Source organism: Canis lupus, chromosome 10 (assembly GCF_048164855.1).
Source record: "Canis lupus baileyi chromosome 10, mCanLup2.hap1, whole genome shotgun sequence".
In the NCBI taxonomy this organism is placed as follows: Eukaryota; Metazoa; Chordata; class Mammalia; order Carnivora; family Canidae; genus Canis; species Canis lupus.
Window position 1 is genome coordinate 4,009,506 of NC_132847.1, and position 6,225 is coordinate 4,015,730.

At 51.1% G+C, this 6,225-nt stretch overlaps 1 protein-coding gene across 1 annotated transcript in view; it reads left to right on the forward strand.

Annotated features, from left to right (window-relative positions):
- Nucleotides 1-6,225, forward strand: part of COL23A1 (collagen type XXIII alpha 1 chain) — a 322,014-nt gene that overhangs the window by 139,790 nt on the left and 175,999 nt on the right. The window lies entirely within an intron of this gene.

Consider the following 6,225-nt stretch of genomic DNA (forward strand, 5'->3'; position numbering starts at 1 on the left):
GCGCCACCAGAAGGATTTTCTTTAAAGAGTTTTATTTGAAATATACAGTTGACCCTTGAGTATTGTGGGTTTGAACTGAGTGAGTCCATATATATGGACTATATATCCAATAAATACTATAAATGTATTTTCTCTTCCTTACGACTTTCTCTAGCTTACTTTATTGTAAGAACACAGTAGAAATACATATAACACAGATAATATGTGTTAATCGACTGTTTATGTGATCGGTAAGACTATCCTTCAACAGTAGGCTATTTGTAGTTAAGTGTGGGGCAAATCAGAAGTTATATGTGGATTTTCGGCTGCTTGGGGAGGGGGCAGAGCCCCTAACCCCGGAGTTGTTTAAGGGCCAACTGTAATTTATACACCATAAAACTCATACATTGCAAGTGTACAGTTCCATGCCTTTGAGTTAGTTTATACAGTTGTCTGTAACCACCATCATGATCCAGTTTTAGAACCTCTCCATCACCCCCAGAAAGTTCCCTGTACCCATTTCTAGTCAATCCTTGCTTCTTTCCCCAACCCCAGGCAACCACTGATCTTTCTGTCTCTATAGATTTGTCTTTTCTGGAAGTTTCATACAAATGCAATCACAGTTTTTGAGTCTGGCTTCTTTTCCTTGGTATCACATTTCCAGCACCCATCCATGTTGTGGGTAGTAGTATTACATTGACTGGGTTTGCTGCAGTGTAGCCTATATATATATATATAGGCTCACCAATGGACATTTGGGTTGTCTCCAGTCTGGTGCTATATGAATATTGCTTCTGTGAGCGTTTGCATCCACAGCTTTGTGTAGACATATGTTTTCATTTCTCCCAGGGCAATCCTAGGAGGGGAATTGCTGCATCATATGGTAAGTATGTGTTTAACTCTGTAAGAAGCAGCTCCATTGACTTGCACAGCTGACTTGCACACTTCACATTCCCCACCAGCAGTGTACAGGGTTCCAATGTCCACATCTGCTGGAGGATCTGAGCAGAGGATTTGAGAAAGCTGTGGGCATATGCATTTAAGAAGATCCCTCAGGAACGCCTGCGTGGCTCAGTTGGCTAGGTGTCTGCCTTTGGACTCAGGTCATAATCTCAGGGTCCTGGGATTGAGCCCCACATTGGGTACCCTGCTCAGCGAGGAGCCTTCTTCTCCCTCTCCCTCTGCCCTTTTCCCCACTTGTGCACATTCTGTCTCCTTCATAAATAAATAAATAAATAAATAAATAAATAACCCTCCAGTTCCAGGGTGAGGAGGTTACTTCTGAAGCCTTGGGAGACGTCACAGCAGGTGGAGGGGACAGGAGCCACAGAGTACTTCTCGAACTGGCTCCGAGTCACATAAGTTATAAGTGGTAGAGAGCGATAGACAGAAGCCGAGGGTCACGGGAGCAAGATTTGCATTGTGGACAGAGACAGTGGTGCCAAAGCCTCTGGCCTGCCTTGGGTTCCAATCAAGTAAGACCAGCTCACCAGTCCTGTCCCCTAGGATCATTACCAGATCCTTTGAAGGAAGTCATTCCTAGCCCCAGTGGCACCCAGAAAACTTTAAGATTTTATTTATTTATTCTTGAGAGACACACAGAGAAAGGCAGAAACACAGGCAGAAGGAGAAGCAGGCTCCCTGTGGGGAGCCCAACACAGGACTCAATCCTAGGACCCTGGATCACGCCCTGAGCCAAAGGTAGACACTGTTGAGCCACCCAGGCGTCCCAACCCAGGAAACTTCTTTTTTAAAAAGCCAGGGATGCCTGCATCCCACCCAGAGCCTTTAATTGGCAGAGGATGAGGCCCGACCACCAGAATGTTAAAATCTCCCCCAGGTGATCATAATGTGCAGCCAAGTTGGAGACCCCCTGCTCTAGGTGGCTTGTGGGGACCTAAGAGTGAATTTCAGGTACGGGCAGCCAGCGTCAGCCTTTCCTCAACCAAGAAAATCTTTTTCCCTTCCAAAACGCGCAGGTCCTTTCTCCTGAAGCATTTTATAATACGTGTTGTTAAAAAAAAAAACAAAAACAAAAAACAGATTCCAGGGCACATGTTCTAGAAATCCATCTGGCTTACATAAAATATTTATAAATATGAGTACAGAAGGAATTTAAAGATATTTGTGGCAAAGGAACCAGCACATTAGCTGTATGTTGCCTGCATGTGTGATGAGCAGAGTACCTGTGGATAAAATGGTTTATTTTGCCAGGACCCCACTGGAAAGCTCATTTACACATACTTTTCTTGCCCGAATAGTTTCAGTGAATCAAATCAACAGATTGATGGCTTGCACCTTTCTCTTCTTCCAGGTGTTTGGGTCCAGACCCTCAGTGCCCCCAGGTCTTTTTGACTTCTGTATCTTGGCTGAAAGTGGAGAGGGAGCTAATAACTGGCACTGATGAAGACACAGGGCTGGCCTCAGAGGGGCCGGGCCAGAGGAGCAATGGGGGAGCATGGGGCCATGACAAAGGGGAATCCAAGTAGATAGTGACCACCCACAGGGCCTGGTCCCTTAGAAATCAGGACCCAGGGCCACAGGTTCAGAGACTTAGATGTGCCCCTGGGCGAAGAAGCAAAAGAGAGGTCACAGATGGTGGAAGGCAGGTGGCAGCTGGGGTCCAGCTATAGTCCCACTGAGGCAGAGGCCAGGAGTCCCACACATTCATTTATGCATTAGGAACAATTCAGCATGAGGTTTGTTCTGGGCCCCAGGGTGCCAGAGACGTGGGCTGGCTCCTGGTGCCCACCTGCTCCTGGGTTCAGGGCTTGACTCCTCACCTACAAACCCTGCCTGGGCCTTTTTCACCCCAGGTAGAGCGTAAAGAGCCATGATTACCATCAGACCCCACCTGCTACCTCCCACCAGGAATGAGATAAGAGATTATATTCCACCGAAGTGGACAGTGGGGACATGAGGAAGTTGTCCTTGGAGGCAGACGTTCTGGGTTCAAGTGCCTGTTCTACCACTTACAACACTGTGACCTCGGGGAGGGAGACAGATGGGAAACAAGGAGTCTCAAGGACATGAGGCTACAAAAATGTCCTGTCAGCTGCACAAGCCAGGCAGTCCTGGACAGGCATGAGTAACCTCTGTGACCCTGTCTCTACCTTTGCAAAAGAAGGGTCTCACCCCTTTAAGGACTGAAGGAATCGAACATGCCAGCAGTTTGGCACAATCTATGCAGATAAATCCCAAATAAATGTTAGCTGTTGGTTCTGTGCCCTCAGCAGACAGGCGGGTCGGCAGCCGTGCAGTGAGCACGGTTCACCTTTGGGTCCCCTTTTGCTCAGGAAGGATGGCTTGGTCAGGTCACTGGAATCTGCACAGTGACACCATAAGCAAGGCAGCAGCTTGTCCACCATTCTGATGCCTCTGTCCTCAGGCATCCCTGGGGAGTCCTTGATTGAGGTACATCTTGGGGAAAAGCAAACAGGGTTCCTCTATATGGTTTTCACCAGAGAGGGTGTTCTGTGCATTCTCTGACACACAGCATTACCACCCACCCTGCCCTCCCCTTCCCTTCCCACCTCAGTCACCTCAACTGGGGCCCTTCCAGCCACCCTGATCCCCCTCTGCCTACCTTCTATGCCCTCTCGATGTCCCTGCCACAACCTTGGCTCTAGACACCACTGGCAGCCTCGTTACTGGCCTCCCTGCCTCCCCATCTGTCTCTCCACCCTGCCAACAGCTAAACGCCAGGCCACTGAGTCTGGAGCTCTGAATCCTCTCCCTCCTAAGGTGATTACCTCAAGCCCACTTCTGCTACCATTCTGAATTTTTTTTTTTTTTTTTTTTTTTGCTGGTCCCTCATCACACACTCTCCCTCTTCATTCAGCTGACCTCTATCGGAAGGCCCTGCCCGGAGCCCAGAGCATCCTTCAAGGCTCTGATAGAATGTCAGCGGCTCTGACAAGTCGGCCCTGGAGGCCCAGGCAGAATGAAACAGGCTCTCTGTGTCCTCTCGTAATGCCTGGCACATTATGATGCTGTTCATAATGGCCTGCTGTATGGCTGCCTCCCCTGCTGTTCCGTGAACATATCCAGGGCAAGGGTCATATCCTATTATTAACAAAAACAATAAAAGAAGGGCCAGTCAGCATATTCCGTGTAATTAGGTGGCAAGCATTGTAATAGGTGACTCTTGTACACAGGCTGATTCATTCCTCAGCAACAGGGCCAGGAAGTCACAGGGGGTTGGGGGGACGAGGGAGCCTCCCTGGGGACCACCCCCAAAACACACCATCTAAGTGAAAACAGCGCCCTGGTATGCAGTTGTGGCTCCCATCTCACCGCCCTGAGGCTGGATCGCCTGCCCTCCACCCCACTACACTTTTCTGAATCAGAAATTGTGGAGCAACCAGGGAACCCTAGGAGACGGGTCCTATCATTGTCCAGTTTTACAGATGGGGAAATGGAGTGCGAGAGGGTCACCTGGCGGGCAGGGCTGGAACCCCACGCACCAGCCTCTGTGAGACCACCGTCAGAATCCCGGGGCCTCCCTGCCTCCCCGTGCGCCCAGCTCTGGGCTTGGCCCCTGGCTCAGCTCTGCCGGCTGGAGGGTTGAGCTCTGGGACTCCCACACCACCTACCTACAGTCGAGGGTCACTGCAGGCCTCGGGGGAGGCAACCGTGTTCCCCCGGCTCCGGGTCTGCAAATGACAACGTCAAAGTGAACTCTAGCCAGGGAGGTAATTCAGCTCAGAGTTCTTGCCCTTCACCCACTCACTCCTTTCCACTCCATCTGGTGATTAAAAGGGAGGAGGAAAAAAATACAATACACACATCCCCCAGGGGTCCAAGACTCCAGGATCTGGTTCCAGAAACAGAAAGTTACTTTATTAGCTGTCACAGAAATTTCACTGTGACCCCAAAGTAATTTCCCCAGAGAGAGGCAAATCTCCAGGAGCCGGGAATAGACGAGAAGATTATTGCTTACCCTGCTGGGCAAGCAGGGTCTGTATCCGGTGCTCTCAGAGTCCAGCGAGCTGCCCTGGATTGGTGCCTACCCCCTCCCTCGGCCCCAGAGGCTCCTGGGAAAGGCGGGCTCCAGCGGCCGGCCGGGTCAGTGCTGGGGTGCCCTGCATGAGCCCCTCGGGGCACCAGGACAGTGATTGGCCGGCAGGGCATGCTGCAAGTCAGAAGGAATCCACTGGCTTTCAAAACGGCCAGGGGCTCTGAAACCAAACGGGTTTGAATCCCACCTCTGTTAAGCTCCACCTCTGTGGCCCGGAGAAAATTCTATCTGTTCCCTGCCCGGCCCGCTGCCCCCCCCCAGCACCCTCAGCTGTGGACTGGACAGGAGGGCACAATGGTGCTGGGTCGCCCTCCCTTGGTGGCATCAGGTACAAACTGAGGCCTCCGGGCTGGGGTCCCAGGGAGTTGCTGAGCCGGGTCTCTGGGCCCCACGGCCTCGGCCCCCCACCCCCAGCCTCACGGCTCAACGAGGGACGAGGGACAAGGGACGAGGGACGGCAGAGCTTGGCTCTGGTCTCAGGGACTCAAAGAATGAATCTCGCGGACAGCAGCGAGGAGGGCCTAGAGGCTGATCAAGCAGAGGCACAGGGCAAGCTCTCCGGAGTGGGAGGAGTCCCAACAAGGCTTGCCACTGAGGGCTTTTATGGTCTTTTATAGGAAACTGACCAGGGTACTTGGTAAATTTCTTGTTGATATGGGAGGGGGGGTGTTTAGAACAAACAGGGTGGACTTGTAACTATCATGATAGCACATAAGATGTTTTTGTAAATATCATGGGAACAAGGGTTCCCTTCTCTTTGGTTAGTGTCTCCTCCATAGCATTTCTCTACATCTGGGGTTTCTGTGAGCCTAGTCAGGTTGCCCATGGCCTTGAGATTCTTGTGCCGTCTTGGTGTGAGCAGGGACTATTATAGCACCTTAATGACATATTTCTGTGATTACTTAGTACCCATTAAAGGGGGATACTCCCTAACATTTTGGAGCTAGGGAGCCAGGTTTATTTTTTCTATTTTTACTGTCTTATCTCTGTTTTCTTGGGATGGGTAGGAGCCTGGCTCTGGGGCCTTTCCCTTATCTTTCCCTGCCTAGCCCTGTCTGGCCCTAAGTTGTTCCTGCATCAGGAGGACCAAGCGTCAGAGATGGAAGAGACTCCCCAGCCACACGGCTGCCGTGGGATAGAACCCAACGTTCAAGTCCTGGTCCTGCCATTTTGCTCAATTCCTCTGCGGAAGGGGGGGACATCCTGGTGGGACCACGTGTGGCCTG